Source organism: Saccopteryx leptura, chromosome 7 (genome assembly GCF_036850995.1).
Source record: "Saccopteryx leptura isolate mSacLep1 chromosome 7, mSacLep1_pri_phased_curated, whole genome shotgun sequence".
Classification (NCBI taxonomy): Eukaryota; Metazoa; Chordata; class Mammalia; order Chiroptera; family Emballonuridae; genus Saccopteryx; species Saccopteryx leptura.
Window position 1 is genome coordinate 102,645,625 of NC_089509.1, and position 21,379 is coordinate 102,667,003.

Here is a 21,379-nt window from a genome sequence, read left to right on the forward strand (position 1 = left end):
TTTCCTTTGACTCTTATCTGACCTAGAATGAACAATGAGAATTTTGCCAGAAGGAGCTGCTCTTGTCAGCTATTTCAACACAAGGAGCCAATCAGGAATTTAAAGTGTTGCTCCAAAGTGTATCTGAGAATTAGAGAAAACCGTGTGGGCTATGCGGGTATTCTCTCTTTGCAACTTTCTCGTCAGTCAAAAATGATTCTAGGCGCTGGCTGATTGGCTCAATGGTTGAGTGTGTGGCCCACTGTGTGGATGCCCCAGGTTTGATTCCCAGTCAGGGCACACAGAAGAAGCGATCATCTGCTTCTCCACCCCTCCCCCTCCTCATTCTCTCTCTCTCTCTTTTTCTCTCTCTTTCTCTCCCCCCCTCTGCAGCCATAGCTTGACTGGTTCGAGCACACTGGCTCTGGCACTGAGGATGGCTCCGTGAGGCCTCTGCCTCAGGCACTAAAAATAGTTCAGTTGCAAACATGGCCCCAGATGGGCAGAGTATCAGCCCCAGCTGGGGATTGCAGGGTAGATCACGGTTGAGGTACATACGGAAGTCTGTCTTTCTATCTCCCCTCCTCTCACTTGGAAAAAAAGAAGAGAGAAAATATGGCTCTAAAATTTAAAATTTTCTTTAAAAGAATAAACAAATACATAAATTAATAAAATGTACCTGGAGGTTGCAGAATCATATAGTACAGGAATGAGGAGAAAAGTCAAACAGAAGAAAATCTGCTATGTCTGTATATACTGCATGTGCTGAAATAAAAGTAGAGGACAAAGCCTGGATTCATTTTAAATCTTCAGCAGGAAAGAAACAATTGGAGACAGAAAGAACCCTATGTGACATAAGGGTGAGGACTAAAGGAGACTTAGAAATTGCTTCCTCTAAGGGATTTCAGAGGAGAGCTGGAAAGTGGGAAGTCCACGAGGCAGGCTGGCCCCTTCTCTCTGTGTGTCTCTGCTTCTTTCCCTGGCTCTCACTTTCTCTTCCCTCCACCTGCTCTCCCCCATTTACCCCAGGGCAGTGCCAGAATAGTGTAGAAGGCCACTGGAGCCCAATGTCCTCAGCCAAGGTGGTTACCCTCCCTGGACCTCAACTGGGATCTATTAAATTGGGTTACCATACGCCCTGCTCCCCTCACAGAGCCGAGGTGAGTGAAAACGCCGTGCGTGTTACGGAGTTCTGTGCAGACACGGGTGATTAATATTCAGAGCAGGTCTGTTCATAACAGCCCCAAACTGGAAATAACCCAAATGGCAATCAACGGTGGAATGGGTAAATACATTGTGGTTGATTCAACACAGGGAATACAACAGAGCAATAAAAAAGAACGAACCACTGCCACCCACAAGAACACAGATGAGCCTCCCAGACATAATGTTGAGTGAAATAAGCCAGACACAAGAGTAAACATTCCATATGATTCAACTTATATGAAATTCACAAAGAGGCAAAACCAATCTCTGATGGTACAAGTAAGAATAGCAGGTACTTTTGGGGGGATACTGACTTGGAGGGGAGCGTATGGGCTGCTTTTGGGGTGCTAGAAATGTTCTAGATCCTGATCTGGTTCATGTATATGTACCAATTGATTAATTTGTGTCCTTGGCAATATGTGAGTTATACCCCAACTAGAAAATGTAAATGAGCCCTGGCCGGTTGGCTCAGCGGTAGAGCGTCGGCCTAGCGTGCGGAGGACCCGGGTTCGATTCCCGGCCAGGGCACATAGGAGAAGCGCCCATTTGCTTCTCCACCCCTCCGCCGCACTTTCCTCTCTGTCTCTCTCTTCCCCTCCCGCAGCCAAGGCTCCATTGGAGCTAAGATGGCCCGGGCGCTGGGGATGGCTCTGTGGCCTCTGCCTCAGGCGCTAGAGTGGCTCTGGTCGCAATATGGCGACGCCCAGGATGGGCAGAGCATCGCCCCCTGGTGGGCGTGCCGGGTGGATCCCGGTCGGGCGCATGCGGGAGTCTATCTGACTGTCTCTCCCCGTTTCCAGCTTCAGAAAAATGAAAAAAAAAAAAAAAAAAGAAAAAGAAAATGTAAATGACTAGAATTACTGTTGAGAGCATCTCTGTGTCAGGAGATAGGAGGGCTTTTTGGAAGGAAATTAAAAAGTAGTTTGGCTGCTCCTTCTCTTTCTTGCTCTTATTGTCCACACACACCCCCACCACCTCTCCCTAAATAGGAACCCCTTATTTATCAACATTCCTTTATTCCCCTCCTTTACTCTTTCACTGGAACCTTTACTATGGATCAGGCACTAGAAGCTGGAAATGCAACATATCTCTCTACCCTTATCTGTGCAATAAACATGTAGTTAACATGTACCCAGAGCTGAGCCCTGAGGCCCTTCCTCTACCAGCACCGAACATTTTCTCAAACAGGTCCAAGTGGCCAGGCGCTGGGCACACACTATCTGGGCTCCTTTCCAGGCTTTGTCTGTGGTTCTTGAAAAGAATAACGGCCTGACCTGTGGTGGCACAGTAGATAAAGCGTCGACCTGGGAATGCTGAGGTCGCCGGTTAGAAACCCTGGGCTTGCCTTGTCAAGGCACATATGGGAGTTGATGCTTCCAGCTCCTCCCCCCTTCTCTCTCTCTCTCTCTCTCTCTCTCTCTCTGTCTCTCTCTCCTCTGTCTCCTTCTCTATCTCTCTCTCTCCTCTCTAAAAATGAATAAATAAAATAAAAATTAAAAAAAAAAAAAAAAAAAAAAGAAAAGAATAACGGTACCTGCTATATGCAGACATGCGTGCCATCCTCTACAACTCAGCTCATAAAGCTGGAAGGCAGCAGGAGTCGAGTTCAAACACAGATATGTATGATACCCACTCCACTGCCATGGCCTCCCAGGAGCCATGTCACCCTCTCTCTGGCCATCTGTGGCTGATAGCCTCTAAGATAGCACCCATTGATTCTTTCCTCCAGATATTTGTGTCTTAATATAGGCCCCTCCCATATTCAATGGACCTGACCTGTGTAACCAACAGGATATTGCAGAAAGAACAGTGTTTGTCTTCCAACCTTAGGAAATAAAAGATTTTTTTTCTTGCTCTTTCTGAAGCCAGCCGCCATGTTGTGAGGACACTCAAGCAGCCCTATGGAGAGGTCAATGTGGCAAGAAGCTGAGACCTCCTGCCAAGAGCCAGCCCCAACTTGCTAGCTACATGAACAAAACACCTAGCGAGCAAATTCTCCAGCCCCAGTAAGGCCTTCAAATGACGACAGGCCAGCTGACATCTTGACTGCTACTCCATGAGAGTCCAGCTAATAAGCCACTCCCAAATTTCTGACTCACAGAAACTGTATGAGATAATAAATATTTTGTTACTGCTTTAAGTTACTAATTTGGGGATATTTTGCTACACTGTACTGTTACATATCATCAATAGAGCCCTCACCAAGCCATAGGGTCCTACTGCAGGAATAGTCTGGCAGGTGGCATATGAAGGCATCCAGAACCAGCCACTTGCTGGAGCAGTGGCCAGAGGTGGGCTGAATTTGAGAGGACAGGAGAAGACCAACCTCGGGAAGAAATCCCCAGTGAGAGAGGGCAAAACTGTGAAATAAGAGACCAAGCAGAGCAGAAACCCTGGCGCTTCCTCCTAGAAATTTCTCACACACTTCATCTGTCTCAGTGCAGTAAATGGAACCATGTGCACCCAGTTACTCTGGCCAAAAACCTGGGAGACATCCTTGAACCCATTCTCTTTCTCACACCCAACATCCTATCCATCAGCCAAGCTCTGGGACCTACCCCAGAATGCATCCCAGACCTGGCCCCTTCTCACGGTCTTTCCTGTAAATGCCATGGACTAAGCCACCAACCTCTCTCACCTAGGCAACATCAGTGGCCTCCTGGCCCATCTTCCAGTGCCCACTCTAGGCCAGAGTGAAGGTCAGATCATGTCACTTATGCTCAAGACCTCTCCACAGCTCACTACTCCATACCACGTAATCTTTCAAGCCTGACAAGCTCATCTCACCTCAGGGCCTTTGCACTTGCTCTTTTAATCTCTTGGATCATCATGTAACATCAGTTGGGTCTTATCTTACACAATATTTCCTCTGAGAAGTTTTCTTGGGCCACCTGAGCCTAATTTCTCTCTAACCCACTGCTCTAACTCATTTCCTTACCTGACTTGTTTGCCTATTTACTGTCATCTCTCCCATCAGAATGTCAGTCCCATGAGGGCAAAGGCCTGATCTGTGTTGTTCACCTAGAGCAGAGTCTGGCACACAAAAAGAGTTCAGCAAACATTTGTTTAGTGAGTCCTGTTTCAAGGTAGAAGGATGGATGGAAGGACCTCCAAGTTGACCTGGTTATAAAGCCCAGAGGACAGAGCTCGGGTGCATGCTCTGGGGCTCACATCACCCTTCCCAGCAAGTGGAAAAGGTAGGGCGGGAGTAAGAACTGTGGTTTATGGGGAGACTTGCCAGCTGGGTGGAGCTCACACCACCAGTGGGTCCCATTTCCTATAGAGGAAAATCCTATAACAAGCCCCATCTGTCTGTCCAGCCACTGCCCTGCCAGTCCACCTCTCCCCTCCTGGTGGGCCTTGGCTCGGCAGGTGAGACCGCTGCAGCCTGGTGTATCCTGAGCCCCCAGCGTATGCCAGGAGGTGACTGTACAACAAGAGGCTGCCTGCATACCTCTCGGGGTCTCTGGGCCCCCGCCGGCTCTGGTCAGACCCTTCACTGCTAGCACATCCATCCCCTCGTCCTCTCTCCTGTGTCCACTGCCGCAAGAGACGGGAGGCGAAGGGCGAGGGGCAGGCGAGGATCGGGAAATGTCTGCTGGTACCAAGAAGGGACGATGAGAAGAAAGCCCAGAGGCCCAGGGACAGAGATAAGGGAGGAATTACACCTCGGTACCTTGGGAAAGTCAGTCAACCTTTAGGTGCCTTGGTTTCTTTATCTTTCAGCCTCTTTGTATGTTCTGATGGAATTAAAAGAATAAAATCAGATAATGCACTGAAGCGCTTTCTAAGGCCTAGGGCACTGTACAAGTGTTCGCTGTTAGTGCAGGCAGGGGCGTGGGGAGGGGGTTGACTAAGGAGAAGTAAGAACACAAGAAGGAAAAAAAAAAAAAAGAACACAAGAAGGTTCTGGAATGAAGGGTGGAAAAAATCTACTACGGATGAAGAGAACAAGGAGGGCGATGGAAGGAGAAGCAGAAACCCAATCCCACCTAAGGAAGAAAAAGCTGAGGGACTCAGAAAGGGGCAGACAAGGGAGGGGCAGAGAGCATGCAGATGTGCCCCCGGTGAGCCAGGCCCTTCGCATCTCTGCCAGAACGCTCCGGCCTGGAGTTCACAGGTGGGGGGAAGCCCCAGCAAGGCTGTGCACTTGGCTTGAGCAAGGTCACACAGGAGGAAGTGGGTTCCCTCACCAACCTGCCTGCTCCATCAGCACCCTTCTCCATGGCAACAGTCACCCTTCGGAGCTACCCACTGATACTAACCCATTGCTGTTTCTGAGCGCCTACCAGGTGTCAAGCACTGTGCTGGGCACTCCACTCACATTATTCCATCTCATCCTCACATCTCAACCTTTTCTTAGCCCTGTGTCCTTGAGGATGAAACGGAGGCTCAGAGAGGTTACATGACTTGCCCAATGTCACCCAGCTAATGAAGAAGCAGAGCATGAGATGTGCCAGGTACTGGGCCTTAACTGCTCAGTGCTCCTTTTTAAAGCACCTCCCTCCTCTTTCCATTCACTGACTGCCTTCCAGAAAGATCAAGCATGAACCCAAAGGTAGGGGTGAGAAGGCAGGGCGGATATAAGCTATACCAGGGACGGAGAAGAGATTGGCCGCCTAGTAAAGCTTAAGGCCAAGCATTCCACATCCAGAGAGCTGATGGGTTATGATAAATTATTTGGGAAAGAAACTCTCAAATAATCCATAATCCATCCCCCCATTACTCCTGAAAGCCACCACTAGCTGCTCAGTCACTCCTCTGTCCTGGCCTGAGGGGTGCAGCAGGGGTCCAGCCAGCCGGGCCAACCAGGACTCCCCCAATCCCTCTGGTCTTCTTGCCTTGGTTTTCCTCTCCCACCAAGTCCAGCCAGGAAACATTGATGGGGAAACTGAGGACCGAAATGGGACCTAGCCAGTAGAGTAGGATGGGCTTCAGGAAGTTCCAGGACCACCGCAACCTTGACCTCTGACCTTTTCTCACCTCATCCTCACTTCCCCTACTTTTCCCCCTAGCTCTCCAGTCCGGCGGTTGTGGCCCCATCCCGAGTTTCTACAATCTACCCAAATCCCGCCAACCAGAACTCAGCGGCTCGCAGAATAACTGAAATGCATCCCCTCCCCTCGACACCCCCACCCCCTTGAGAACTAGGGGAAATACCTTCAAAGGCCCCTCTCGGAGCTCAGTCCCCACCAGTCACCTCCACTCCCGTAGCCACGAGACTGCGCTGCCGCGCCCTCCACCCGGGCCCTTCCCGCTCCCCAACCCCGCCCCCCCCCCACCCCGGTCCTCGCCTTCACCTTGACCTGAGCCCGCTCTGGCCCAAAGCTTTGCATAAACAAAGAGCGGAGGAGGGGAGACCCCGGCACCGCCCCGCCCCACCGGCGCCCCCGCTCCAGTCCCCGGACCCGAGCCCGTCCAGTCCCTAAGTCCCCCGCGGGGCCAGCTGGCCCGCAGTCCCTTACCTTGGCCTGGCATTTCCGATGACAGGAGAAGCTGCAGACTGCAAGAGGGCGAAACACAGAAAGAAAGTTTAGCCGCGAGGTATGAAATGGAAACTCCGGCGAAATCTCCTCCCACCCCGCCCGCAATCGCGCTCGGGAGGGAAGGAGGGAAGGAGGGGCGCGGGGAGGAGGGGGCGGAGGGGGGCGGCTGCCGCAGCTTCCCGGGGCCTGCGGGGCGGGAACGCCGGGACTGCGACCCGGGGCTGGGCAGACGCCTAGCGCCATGGCCAGAGCCCCTTGGGCAGCGCGGGAAGATAGGAGGAGCAGGGGGAAGGAGGGGACCGAGTGCCCTGCTGGATCCTTGCCAGGGGCAGAGGTGGGCCGGACCCAGGCCCCAACGCCAGCTGCACCAAGGAGTAAGAGGGGCCTTCTCCCCTTACACACACACCAGACAGGCAGCAGGCACGCGGGAGCCACCATCCCACTCACTGTCCCCCAGAAAGCCGCACAGACCCAGTTCACCGGGCAGAAGAGGACCGGTGCACACACATACACATTCACACCCCTACACACACTCACTCATGACCACTTTCACACATACACTCGGCCATACACACACACCCATGCCCCAGGAGAAACCTCTGACTCGGGATTGGGAGGGTGGAAAACCAGCACACACCATTTCATAGCATGGCCTGGGAGTTCAGTCTGACACAGACATGTGGACAGATGCTCACACAGACCCACAGACTTCGCGGGCATGACTTGAAAAACACACACACACACACACACACACACACACACACACAGACATACACACACAGAATTTGCTCCTCCCTCCCACTTCCAGAAGCTAGAATCAAATTTCCTAAGGGGTTCCCTCGGGCTGGAATGTCCCCAGGGCCTTCCACCCAGGGGCTTGGTGGTCCCCTCCCACCAGGTATCACAGATGGGGTACTCAAGGGCTCCCTTGAGCTGAGCTTCTGCACTAACTTGGCCTTATTGGTTGCCCCATACCTGCTGAGGCAGGTGGGTTGGGGACACAGGAAAGCTGTCCTAATCCCAAATCCTGGACAGCCACAAGTCCTGGCCACAGCTAGCTGCCCTAGCCTCTTAGATCTACAGTTCCACCAACCCCTTCCCAGCTGTGAGCCAACCTGATTGTCAGCAGAACGCAGAAGGAGAGACGAGGCACAGATGAAGGCCCACAGCCACCAAAATGGGCTCCTACACTCCGCACACTAAGACTTCTGGTTGGCCTGTGGAGGTGGGGGTTGGAGAAACGCTGGGAGGCATAATGGATGAAATCTGGGATATGACCTTGGCCGCTGGCCCTACCCTGAGACCTTGTTCTCACAGAACTAGTCCTGGCCCCAGCTCAGGCCTGTGACTCAGCCCGTGCTGAGCAAGGCTTTCCTGACCCCACCAGCCAGCCCAGCTCAGGGACTTCTCCACCCCTGGCCACATCAGGACATTCCCACCCATGGCCACCCAAGTCAAGTCATGCCCATCTGGCTAGGTTTTCTGCCTCTCCCATACCCCCACTACCCCAGGTGGCAGCTCTCCTCCAGAAGGTGTTTCCACTCTGACAGCAGAGTCCCCACCCCCCATGCCTCCTTTTCTGGCCCTGGAATGTGGAATTGAGAAAGCCTCAGGCCTTGTGGCCAGAGCTGGAAGGCCCTCCCAGCCAGGCAACTTCCCACAGGGCCACTGCCTCCAAATAGAGTGGCCTTTCCCCTTCCTCCTCCAGTCAAACCCCAGCCTTCCAGGGTAAGACCTGGGCCCCGCTCTGGAGGCCTCACTCACTATTCCCTACCTTACAGATAGGGCACAGAGCATACATTTACCACCACCACTGTGCTTCCTACAGCCGTGGGGCCTCCCTCTCCTCCCTCCTTCCCTCTCTCTCTCTCTGTCTCACATTCACACAAACACATACATGCACACACACACACACACACACACACTACACAGTGCCTGGCACACAGTAGAGACTTAGATGATGGCTGAGTTGGACCTGCCTGAAGCGCCTCCCCGAGGAGTTGATGTGCACCCCACTGAGTTATGCCTACCACCACACTCTTGTCCTGGTCCACAGCCCTCCCCCAACAGCTCGGAGTCAACCACAAAGGCATCCACTCTGGGCCTCCCAACCTCAGTCAAGATACAAGGAGCACAGTGGGAGTCAGGACCCCATCTTCCTCTAGTACAGTGGTCCCCAACCCTCGGGCCGCAGACCGGTACCAGTCCATGGGCCATTTGGTACCAGTCCGCAGAGAAAGAATAAATAACTTACATTATTTCTGTTTTATTTACATTTAAGTCTGAACGATGTTTTGTTTTTTTTTAATTTTTTTTTTTTTTTTGTATTTTTCTGAAGCTGGAAACGGGGAGAGACAGTCAGACAGACTCCCGCATGCGCCCGACTGGGATCCACCTGGCATGCCCACCAGGGGGCGATGCTCTGCCCACCAGGGGGTGATGCTCTGCCCCTCCGGGGCATCGCTCTGCCGCAACCAGAGCCACTCTAGCGCCTGGGGCAGAGGCCAAGGAGCCATCCCCAGCGCCCGGGCCATCTTTGCTCCAATGGAGCCTCAGCTGCGGGAGGGGAAGAGAGAGACAGAGAGGAAGGAGGGGGGGGTGGAGAAGTAAATGGGCGCTTCTCCTATGTGCCCTGGTTGGGAATCGAACCCGGGTCCCCCGCACGCCAGGCCGACGCTCTACCGCTGAGCCAACCGGCCAGGGCCACAATGTTTTATTTTTAAAAAATGACCAGATTCCCTCTGTTACATCCGTCTAAGACTCATTCTTGACGCTTGTCTTGGTCACGTGATACATTTATCCCACCCTAAAGGCCAGTCTGTGAAAATATTTTCTGACATTAAACCGGTCCGTGGCCCAAAAAAGGTTGGGGACCACTGCTCTAGCATACTCTGACAGTTCCCAATGCACTAAGCTCTTTCCTGCCTCAGGGCCTTTGTACTTGCTGTTCTAGCCGCGTAGAATGCTCTCCCTCAGCCTAGCTCTCCACTGTCCACCAAGCCAAATCTTTCTTCTACTTCTGCAAGCCCCTAGAAGCCATCTCCTCAAAGAGGCTTTCCCTGACCACCCACATTACAGTAGTCTTCCCCATTATCCTTTATCATCAGCACCCTGGTCATTCCTTTCTTAGCACAGCTCACAATGTGAAGTCATTCGGGGTAATTCTTGTTCATGTATGTATAGTATTGATATAGCTCCCATACTAGACTCATGAGGGCAGGAGCGAGCCTGTCCCATTCACATCGTATTCCCAGTAGCTAGAACAGTGTCTGCTCCAAGCCCACAGCACCAAACAGCATCTTTGTGCAAATGAGAAAGAGTTCCACGTCCTGGGTAGACCAGCCATGTGGACACACAGCTGAGTACAGTGTCTTTGTAGGAGCAGCAAAAAAGTGCTTTTTCTCCATTTGGACTCAGCCCTGTACCTGGGTTCATGGCTTGGCGAGCAGAGCGTGAGCTGATTCCAGGGCTCTCTTGGATAGACGCCTCTGGCATTGAATGGCCTGTGTGACCATATAGAGCAGCTCTGCCTGTCACACAGTGGGGAGACACTCAACAAATGCCCTTGAATGGAGGGCAGATAAAGAAATCATCAGGCGATTGCAGTGCAACAGGTTGAGTGGCCCCCATTGGCCCCCATGTGCTGGAAGGCAGAGTTTGTCCTTGAAAGTGGGGAGTGAAGAAAGACCTCCCCCACCCCCCAGCCCGGAAGACAGACGCTCAGCAAATTAAACTCAAGTGGCAGGTGTGGCCAGACCCTGAAGGATATTTTTGCACCTTCAGAAGTGCCTGTCCCCGAGGCTCAGGAGGCTCTCTTGTCCTGGGTCCTCTCTGGGGAAGGTGTTAGTCACCTGTCTCAGGTACTCTCCCACAGAGCAGTTATTTCCTACTCTCTAATGTGCCTCCTTCTGCTGGCGTTTGGAACTGGCGCAGTGGCGGTGGGCTGGCTTCCCACTTCCCAGATTCATAGCACATTCAAGTGTACAACAGAAAGGGAAGCCATGGCCACCAGCCTCCGAGGTGGCCCTAAGCGTTTCTGGCCTCCTGGTATGCGTACCCATCTGTAGTCCCCTCCACAATGAATAGGGCTGGTTTATGTACCCAATCGGATATTAAAGAAATGATGACGTCCTACTTCTGAGGCTGTGATCAAAGACGCTGAGGCTTCAGCCTTGGTTTCTTGGATCACTCGCTCTGGGGGAAGCCAGTTATCACGTGGTGAGGACACTCAAGCCACCATTATGGCGAGGGCCAGGTGGTGGACAGCTGAGGCGTCCTGCCACCAGCCCGTACCAACTTGGCTGGCACGTGACAGAGCCTCTTGGAAGCGAAATCCCAGCGATAGTCAGGCCCTCAAATGACTGCAGCCTCAGCTGACATCTTGATTGCAACTTCATGAGACACCCAGAGTCCAAACCACCCAGCTACGTCACTCATGAATCCTTGGCTCAGAGAAACTAGGTGAGGTTATAATTTTGTAATTTATTTAAACTGCTAAGTTTGGGCATAATTTGTTACACAGCTATCGATAACTAACTCATGCAGAAACTAGAGCACAGGATCCTTAGAAAGCAAGAGGACAAAAGGTGATGCTGGGAACTGAGACCAGAGGCCATCTCCTGGGTCCTCCCTTGCTCTCTGGGTACCTGCAGGCTCCTTTTTGTAACTCCTCCTTCTTCTTCCCTTTCCTCACCCTACCAAGCAATTAGTCATCAAGGTCCAGTAAGTAACTCAGAGAGGCTGCTGAGTCTCAGCCTTCCTCCCAGCCCACCACCACTGCACCAATTCAGACCGATCATCCTCCTACCAGACTCATCGCCCTTTATTCCAGAGTCATAGACGGCTCTCAAGTGCAAATCGATCATATTAGCCCTGCTTAGACGTCTCCGTCCAGCTCCTCAGCATACTTATAACGCCCTACATGGCCCAGTCTCACCTTCACCCCCAGCTGCTGCCCAAAAGACATCTCTTCCTGCACACACCACGCTCCCCAAATGAATTTTAGGTCTGCAGAAAAGCAGGTCTGGAATGGCAAACTCCTAAACACCCTTCAAGGCTTAGTTCAAAATGTCCCTCTCTGGATAGCCAGGCATTCAAAGATGGCCCCTCCCTCTCTGTGCTCCCATAATCCTCAGCTCATGCCCCTTGGAAAGATCTGGGCACCTGGGAGAACTAAGTCATCCTTTATGATTTGCTCCCCCTCGCATCCAGCTGCCTCTCGAGGCAGAGAGGGAGATCCTATTCAACTTTGCAGCTTCGGATCCTGCTCCTCCCTCTAGCTCAGGTATGACAGACAGGTGGAACTCAATAGATATGCAGTCAATTTCAAACTGGAAGGATTCTCTCCAGTCTAATCCCCTGAGACCAGAGATGACATTCTGGGGCAGTGGAGCAGATACCAGCGAGGAAGGGGGGAGCCCCACTCTTCACTCGCTCTGGCCCCTGCTGGGAGAGGGCAGGTAAGGACGATGGCCAGGGCTTCCCGAGAGCTTCAGGACACACCCCTCTCATGCTCAAGGCTGGTAAGGGGGTGGGGGGACTGAGGGAGTGACCTCATCCTTCGTCCACTCATCCGCTGGTCCTGCTCTCCACCTCCTCACTTACCCCGCCGTTCCCTGCTGTCTCACAGGCATTTGCCTACATTATCAGTGAAGGCCCTTGTGCTCTGACCCCTGGAACAGATGGCCGCCACACCCTCTCCCAGCTGTGAGAGCCTGTTCTAACCCCAGCCAGACTCTCCATCATAATCACTACCTCCCTCGTCCTCCCTTCACCCAAGAAAGGGGGAAACCCGGGTTCAAACCCTGAAAATGTCCCAAACGCTGTGGAGGAAGCACCGCTCTGTGGGTGACAGGAATGCCCACTGCACAAGGTACCACTTCTCATCAGGAGGAAGCAAGGGCAGGGAAAGCCCAATCTCCCACTCCTGGCAACCCTCAGATGCCTGAGTCCTACCCAGACACACGTCTCAGGATCAACCCCACCTGCGTGGACCGTGGCTTCCCCCAGCTCCAAAGGAAGGCAGTGACCTCTTAAAACAGTGATCCTGCAAGATGAAACCCCCTAGAGAGTGACTCTGTCAAATCAAAGCTCCACAGAGTGCTGGGAGCCCCATCTCCACCCATGGGCGTCAACACTGCCTCCATACAGCAGAGCCCTCCATACAGAGGGCCCTAAGACGGAGCTGTGAGCCCCATAGGGGGGAGGGGTCCACAGGTTACCTGACACGTGGAGAACTCCACCCTCAACCACAGCGCTTGGCCAGCTTCGGCCTCACTAGACTTCGAATACTCTGTTCTGGAGTGGCTTCCTGCCTCTCGGGAACACAGGAAGCCAACATTGTTGGGATCTAAATGGGCTTTTCCTCCAGGCCGTGGGTCGGAAAATGAGCACAGAGCCTCAGTGTGCACCTGACCCTGGAGATAAAGGCCCACACTCCCGGCCCACGTCAGGTCTTCCCCGCTGGTCGGGAGGCCGCCCACCTGCCCACGGGGCCTGCCTTGCTCATCCTCATGGCCTGGCCTGGAGGTGTGCAATAGTTTATAACATGTTGGCTAGGCCCTGGTACCAGCTATCTGTTCAACATTATTCTGGATGTTTCTGAGAAGGGTTTGGGTTTTTTTAATTTACTGATTGATTTTAGAGAGAGAAAAAGAAAAACTCTCCTATATGTGCCTTGACCAAAGATCAAACCCACAACCTTGGCATATCAAGACGATGTTCTAACCAACCCAGCTATCCAGCTAAGGTTGTTTTTGGATAAGATTAACCTTTAAGTCAGCTATTACCTTTCATAATGTGGGTGGGCCTCGTCCAATTAGTTGAAAGCCTGGATACAACAAAGCTTGATCTCCCCAAGCAAGAGGGAATTCTGCCAGCAGACCAGTTTTGGACTCAAACAGTAACTTTTCCCTGGGTCCCTAGACTAATGGCTCCTACCCTGCGAATTTTGGACTTGCCAAGCCTCCACGATTGTGTGAGCCAGTTTCTTATAACAAATACTCATCTATCCATCCATCCATCCACATGTCCTATTGGATCTGTTTCTCTGGAGAACCCTAGCTATTACAAAGTGTCTCAGGGAAATGAGTATGGGGTGGTTCTGAAGTTGGAGCGAGAAGAAACCTTGAGATGATCCCATCCAGTGCTTTTCAAACTTTATATTTTTGTAGACTAACTCTCGTGTAAATGAACCCTTATGTGGAATCTCAATGACGTTAGTTGATATTTACTTAATGCTTGCTATATGCAAGGCTCTGTTCTGAGCACTTTGTATCTATTATATCAGTTAATGGTCACAGTTACCTGAGGAAGGAGGTTTGCCATGTGTCCCATTTTAAAGGCGAGGTAACCAAGGCTCAGAGAAGTGAAGCAACCTTCCCAAGTTCTCACTAGTAAAAGACAAAGCTGGGATTTGTTTTTGTTTGTTTTACAGGAACAGAGAGAGAGTCAGAGAGAGGGATATATAGGGACAGACAGACAGGAACGGAGAGAAATGACAAGCATCAATCATCAGTTTTTCATTGGGACTCCTTAGTTGTTCATTGATTGCTTTCTCATATGTGCCTTGACTGTGGGCCTTCAGCAGACCAAGTAACCCCTTGCTTGAGCCAGCGACCTTGGGTCCAAGCTGGTGAGCTTTGCTCAAGCCAGATGAGCCTGCGCTCAAGCTGGCGACCTCGGGGTCTTGAACCTGGGTCCTCCATATCCCAGTCTGATGCTCTATCCATTGCGCCACCGCCTGGTCAGGCTGCAAAGCTGGGATTTGAATCCAGAAAGTCCAAGCCAGATGCTAGACCACCACAGCATCCTGCTCTGGATATAGTATTTAACTCCTAAAACCAGAGCTGCTTTGGTTGAAGTGTGCAGGAGTTTTAACGCCTCAGCCCCGTAAGCCTTTTCTGGCATTTCCCCTTTTTCCTATCCCCCCGGGCCTCTAAAGCAGCTCCCAAGAACCTCACAGCTCCTCTGAAACCCCCTTTGGAACCTCTGATCTATTCCAGCCCCTCATTTAGGGAAATGGAAAAGCCAAGCCCAGAGAGGTTAAGTGCCTCACCCAAGGTCACACAGCAAGGCTATCTCTGATGACTCCAAGGAAGTCCTCAGTCAAGGGGAGAATCTAGGATCCCCAGTGAAGTAACACAGGAGAAAGAGCTCCTGAAACAAGGTTTCTCCAGATCTAACCAGGGAGGGCTTCTGGGTGGCTTGTTTCATTGAGTACTGGATGGTCTTGCCCAGGTGCATCCCATCTGAGGAAACTGCCCCCCCCCCTCTAGGCTGAGCAGCGGCATAGAGGAGGGAAGTAGTCTAAGCCTGGGCTTCAGTCCAGGTCCCAATGGCAGCTCCTGGCTCTCGAGCCAGTATTCTGGTCTCCTCCTTTGGGTCTCAGCCTGGCGGGAGGCTAGAGCCCTTGGGGAAGGTCCAGTGCTCCCTAGAGCACTGCCCCCAGGGACCTGTAGAAACCCCACTGCGTGAATGGAGGAACCCCTACAGACCCCTCAAGACTCAGCTGACATACGTCTTCCCTGCTGAAGCCGGCTGTCAGAGACAGCCTTTCACACACACCTCTGTGTCAGATTGGCCACACGTTCTGCGGTTTTCTGGTGGCACATCTCTCTTCCCAGGTCAGGGCTGGGCCTTGGCACCAGCACCTGGCACAGCATCCAGCCGAGAGGGTGCTCAGTCCATCGCTGGCAGGTGGATGCTTGCGTGAATGCCGGAGGCCAAGCAGCAGCACCCTCGGCTGGGAGAGTTCTCTAGCCTTTCCAGACGCCAGCAGGGGACTTCTCCAGCCCTCCCACTGTCTGGACCCCATGAGCATTCGTGGCCCAGCCTCTCATCTATAGATGAGGAAACTGATGCCTGATCACGAAGTGATGTATCTGAAGTCACACCAGCTTTGTGAGTGGCAAGACCAGAAATAGAGCCCGGATCACTAACAGAGATCCCGGGGCCCCTTCTCCTGCCATTGTCTCATCCGTCTCTTTCTCCCTCACAGGGAGCCCGAGTCCCTGGCATTGTGCTCATTACGACCACGGGCAGAAACTCATTGTTCCTCACCATAATCCCCTGTGCCATGTGGGACAGGGTTTATTATGAACCCCAGAGCGTACGGGAGGGAACAGGCTCAGGAAGGCAGGAGGCTGGCTGAGGGCCCACAGTGGGCTCTTCGTCTACATATCTGTCACGCTTCCACCCACATGTCTCGCCACCGAGTCCTTCATGTGCCTCATTGGTCCTCGAGTTCCCAGAACCAGGACTAGACTTTGGGTTCTCGGACTCCCTTCCCCATCCCTGTCTTGCACCCCCACCCCCCGGCCACACTTCACGGAATAGTTCAATGCAGGAGGGCGAGAAGTGGGAGAACCACTGAGGTCTTAGAGCAGGTGGCCAGAGAGTACGGGACGAACGCCCCAGTCTCTCTAGATCTAGGAAAGTGTCCTCACTACCCCTCGTCTGCAGCAGAAGTTCCCTCAGCACTGCAAGCATTATGGAGGCTGCCGAGTCAGAGGCTTGATGTTCTAGACACTCCACCCCACCCCTCAACCCCGGCTGCGAACCCAGTGGGTTACCAGGTTTAGCCCTGACTCAAAATGAAGACTGGGAGAGAAACCAACGAGCCCGTTGGGTTGGGCTTGGTGAATAAAATGTGGCTTGGACGTTGTCCTAGGTTTGCTCCCTCAACTAGGAAACAGCCCGTACCCGGATGGATGGATGGATGGATGGATGGATGGATGGATGGATGGATGGATAAGGGGTCTGTTCAACTAATACCACCACAATCTCCCAGTTCCAAAGCACAGAGAGTTGGCCCACTCCTGCAGCTCCCACCAGTAAGCGCAATTGCCCCACCCCCGCCCCTAGGCCAGGTGACCCCGACCCTCTTGCTGAGGATGCCTATGTGGTCTGTAAAGCCAGAGCCTTCTGTATTCCCTTGCTGGGCTGACCCCTGGTCCCTCCGTGGCCCACTCCTGACACCTGGTGGTGCCTCTGGAGTGTGGCCCTAGCTTTTCCCCCCCTTCTCACTAACTTACCCGGAGTGGCCAAGCCAGCCAGGAGCCCACTAGCCACCTGCCCTCCACTCCGGTGCGCACTGGGCAAGACTAGGCTCCGAACCGGGGGAAACTGGGGTCGTCCCTGCTCACCTCAGGAGCCTTCCATTCCCGTGGGGTCAAATTCCCGCCTCTGCCAGGGCCTTCGATCCAAGTCACCTGGGAAGCCTAGGACCGTAGACTCTTACAGAACGTAATGTGAATGTGCCCACGGCTTCACAGTGGGTGTGCTGGGACTTCCTGTCAGCCCACCCCTTGCTGCCTCCTTTCAGAGCAGGGGTTGGGGTCACAGGAAGGCACACTGGCGAAAGAAGGAACTGGGGGGGAGGGTCAGGGGCTAATGTAGCAGGTTCTCAAGGTGGTGTGATAAGACAAGCAAAATATAGAACCCCATCCTCAGCAATTCCTTCCATTCTCCCAGCTCCCCCCTAACCCCCCACCTGACCCAGGCAGAACTCTTAGCAGGAGGGTGACACCATATGGCTGATTTGGGTCCTGTAAAATTCCCATTGGCTCCCTAAACTCAGCCTTTCTTGAGTTAGGGACTATGAACCTCTCCCTGCCCTTTGCCTACAGCAGGCCTCACCTGAAATGCCCCCATGTGCACATTCACACACATACACCCTTCCACCCGCCCAACCCAACCTCCCACACCCAGCTGAGACTCCCGGTTCGGAAGCCTTCCCACCTCCAGAGAGCACACACCTGAGAACCCCACATTGTCCAGCTGGCTGTGTGCCTTGACAAGGGACTTATACACCCCGAGCCTCAGTTTTCTCATCCGTAAAGCAGGGTGACACCAGCACCCTCCAGATGCCATGAGCAATACAATATGGAAGCTCGCGCGTGCAAGTCCTCAAATACGAAATGCTTCAATAAGTGTTCGCTAGGCTCTGCTGCCTAGCTTCCCAGCTTCGCTAGGAGCCTGGCACGAAGGGAAGGAAGAAGGAGAGAGCCTGGTGGAGGAGAGGTTCCAGGGCAGGCAGGAGCCCGGCCCTCTGGCATACCTGGCATGCTTGGCGTTTCGGGAAATGTGCAAGGTACAGCTGGTTGGCGTATGGACTTGGGGGATGGGTAGAGACGGGTGAGAGCTGGCAAGGGGTGGCTTCCAGGCCTCGCAGCCGTAGGAAGGGGCCTGTACTTTGTCTGGAGTGTGTGTGTGTGTGTGGGGGGGGGGGTGTTCCAAGGCTTTTCCAGGGACCTGACATGACTAGATCCCCATGGACCCCCGCTGCAAGCTGGCTCAGAGGGCGGAAGGGAGAGGATGGGTCTGGGAAAGGGAGGCAGAGGGGCTGCAGTCGGTCGTCCAGGTGAGAAATGCCAATAGCCTGAAAGGGCCGCAGAGCTCAATGACTCCAGCTGTACTGGGGGCAGGGGGCTGGCGACAGATGGGAGGTGGGCTAAAGGAGAGGGAGGCACGTGGTGGGGCAGCTGGGTGGGTGATGGTGTCAGTCACCAAGATGGGGCGTGAGGACCTATTGCTCTCAGTGTGTGATGTGGGCAAGACATGGGTTCTCCGGCCTCAGTGACAGCCAACCCAGGCTGTTCTAGGAGGACACAGGAACAATGCCTGGAAACTCCCTGCAGCCGGCAGGCCCTCCCCAAGTCTGACTCGGGGCCTCTTAAACCCAGCCTTATGCTGTCACAGGGGAGGGTTGGCATCTTTGAAATACTCTCAGTGCTGGGCACACACCACTCCCTCACCTCCCACACACCATCAACATGCCAACCAAACAACCTCCATGTGTCATCCACATGCTTTCCACATGTTACCCACACACATTCACACGCCACTACATACAATTCATGTACCTTCCACATGCCATTCGCAGGCCATCTGTATGCCATCCATATACGTCCTTCATGCTATCCACACGTTATACCACTCATCTACACGCAAGCTACACATCATTTCCCTACCACCCCTGCATGCCATGTGCCAGCCACACACATCCACGTGCTGGCCAGCCGGGATGCTCAGCACTGTCCCCTGGATGAGCACTAAGCACCCGGCCGGGACCCCAAGGACATAGGCAGAGCAGAGTCCCCCCGGACCTGGCCCTAGGCCATCTCCTTCCCACAAGGTGTGCTCCCCAGCCTCCCTGCCCCCTGAGCTGCTCACCTTTGCAGGTACAGCCCTCCCGGGTGATGACCTGTCGGCAGATACCACAGGGCTTCACCTTCTTGAAGGTCTTCACCTTGAAGTGGTGAGTCTTGGGGGCCTCCAGGTCTTCCGGCTACGGGAGGAAAGGCACAATGCTCAGACTGTGCAGAGGGCTGGGTCCCAGGAGAGGGGTTGGGGGGTCTGGGAAGACACAGGCAAGGTCCAGGGAAAAGGAGAGGCAGGGCCCCTTCCGGTGGGAAAGGCCCGAGCCTATTTTCGGGAGGAGGTGCCCAGGGAAAGAGAAAAGCAGTGGGTGTGACCCAAATTCCCAGGTGAGGTCAACGTATTGGGCCCCAGACAACAACTGGAAACCCCAGCTTCTTAATCATCTTTTCCTGTACTTTATCAACAAAGTGCACTCATTTAAGTGTATTGCTCAATACAGTGTTACACATATATGCCCCATATAACCACGCCCCAGAAGGCCCCCTAGTGGCCGTCCCAGTCAATATCCCCCCAAGGTAAACACTACTGTGACTCTTGTCACCAAGGACTCATTTTGACAGATTTTTTTAAAACTTCATATAAATGGAATTATACGATATGTACTCTTACGTCTGGCTTCTGGCTTCTTTTAGTCAGCCTTGTACTGTGAGATTCGTCCATGCGGTTGGTTACCCAGAGCAGTAATCCCTTCCTTTCCGTTGCTGACTAGTGTTCTACTAGATGAACTGAGCTAATTCACTTATCTGTCTACCGTTGATAGTCCTTAACATTTATGCATTTGCACAGAATGCTGTGTCCCTCAATTCTCTCTTACCCTCACTACTATCCCTCCATCCAGCCCAGAAGACTTCTTCCATCTTTATTTTTATTTTCTATTATTTGCATTGGGAAAATCTTAATATGTTAGATACCTTATTTAAAACCACACCATGACACACATGAGATAAGAGGCAGGGGGGCAGTCTAAGCCTTCTCTATATCTGACCTGCCGTTAGCTCCTGAACTAGTCACGTCTCCCCAGCACCACGGGCCGCAGTTTCCTCTTCTGGACATCTCGAGGGAGGGCACCACACCCCTCAAGCTCTGACAGTCTGTCCTTTGTAACAATGTATGGGAACACACTCTAGCAGCAAAGCCCTGCACCCACACCCACTCTGCTTATAACCATGCACTTGTCTCCAGCGCAGATACGGATTGTGGGAGGTCCCTGTTTTAGAGGACTCCCTAGAGAAGTCATCCCCGTCTGCAGACACCGTTCTCCGAGGCGCCTCCCTCTGGTGTCTAGCCTGGTTCATTTCCCTACTCCAGCAGCAGGGGGCAGCCGAACACAGACACTAGCAGCTCCCTCCTCCACCTCTCTTAGGCTCAGAGCTTTGATACCATTCATACACACACACGGCCACACACCAACGGATCACAGATCCTGCAGTTCCAGGGAGAAGGTTCTCCTCTGCTAAGTTCCCCTCTATCCCCTGCCCCAGAGCTAGAGGGGACAACTCGTGTGTTCAGAGCACGAAGGGTGATAGCATCCCACAAACCCAGCCTGTCCAGGACTCCTATCTGAACATATCATAGTGGTAAGTCCTGGAAAAAAAAGAGACTGAGCATGAAAGACACAGAAAGAAAAACAGACAAAATGGGAAAGAAACAGAAAACCAAAGTGACAAAGAAGCAGGGAGAGAAAGAGAGAGAGGGAGAGAAGAGACAAAGACAGAGTGAACAGAGACAGAGACGAGGAAACAGACAGAGAGAGAAGACAGAGAAAAGCCACAGGGAGTCAGATGGAGAGGGGGAAAAAGACCGAGAGAAAGGCAGAGACAAAGAGAGACCAGCAAGCCCACACAGAGAATGGGGTAGATTAGATAGAAACACACGGAGACTATAAAGGGAACTCGAGAATCAAAGGGGGACAGACAGACAAAAGGACACAGGAGCCAACTTGAAGGGGCTCCCAAAGGCTAAATCTGGGAAGATCTGAGCATCAAAATACATAATGACAGAAATGGCTTAAATGAACCCATTCTGATATGCGGAATGATTGAATAAATTGAAAGATGAGAAAGAGGGTATTTACACGTCTCAAAGCACCTCCCCACATCACCCTTGCAAATTACCAAGGGGGAAGAAGTAACTTTTTCAGGCAGACTGCACTTTAATCAAGTGATCAAAGTGAACATCACCAGTTGTGGATGAACAGAAACTGTGCGCCGCAGAGGGGAGGCTCAGAGAACAGAGCGTCGCTTCTGCGACATTCCTGCTCAAGAGACACAAGCCGAATCCAATCATGAGGGAACGTCAGACCCACGCAGACTGAAGAACAGTCTACCATTTACATGGCTAGGAATCTTCACAAGTGACAAGGTAGCGAAAGTCAAGGAAAGCTGACTTGACTTTCCAGGGTTCATTTAAGCCATTTCCAGGCTGAAGGAGACGGAAGAGTCACAACAGCCAAATGCAATGTCTGGTTCTGAACAAGATTCCTTCCGCGCCTGCAAAGGGCATCACTGGCCATAAATACATAGCTGGCCACACTTCACTGGAGTCTG

General features: G+C 52.7%; 1 protein-coding gene across 9 annotated transcripts in view; it reads right to left on the bottom strand.

Moving 5' to 3' along the window:
* The window catches only part of TNS1 (tensin 1), a 195,904-nt gene extending 176,944 nt beyond the window's left edge, over window positions 1-18,960 (bottom strand). For 3 of the 9 annotated variants that reach the window (XM_066346642.1, XM_066346640.1, XM_066346641.1), the window contains exons 1-2: window positions 18,846-18,943; window positions 6,651-6,688 (exon numbers count right to left, since the gene is read on the bottom strand). The gene's annotated coding sequence lies outside the window, so the exon portion shown is untranslated. Of the gene's footprint in view, window positions 1-6,345; window positions 6,364-6,650; window positions 6,689-18,845 lie in introns of those variants that run through there. The other 6 variants (XM_066346646.1, XM_066346645.1, XM_066346643.1 and 3 more) reach the window with 4 other exon arrangements.
* Window positions 18,961-21,379: the final 2,419 nt, after the last annotated feature.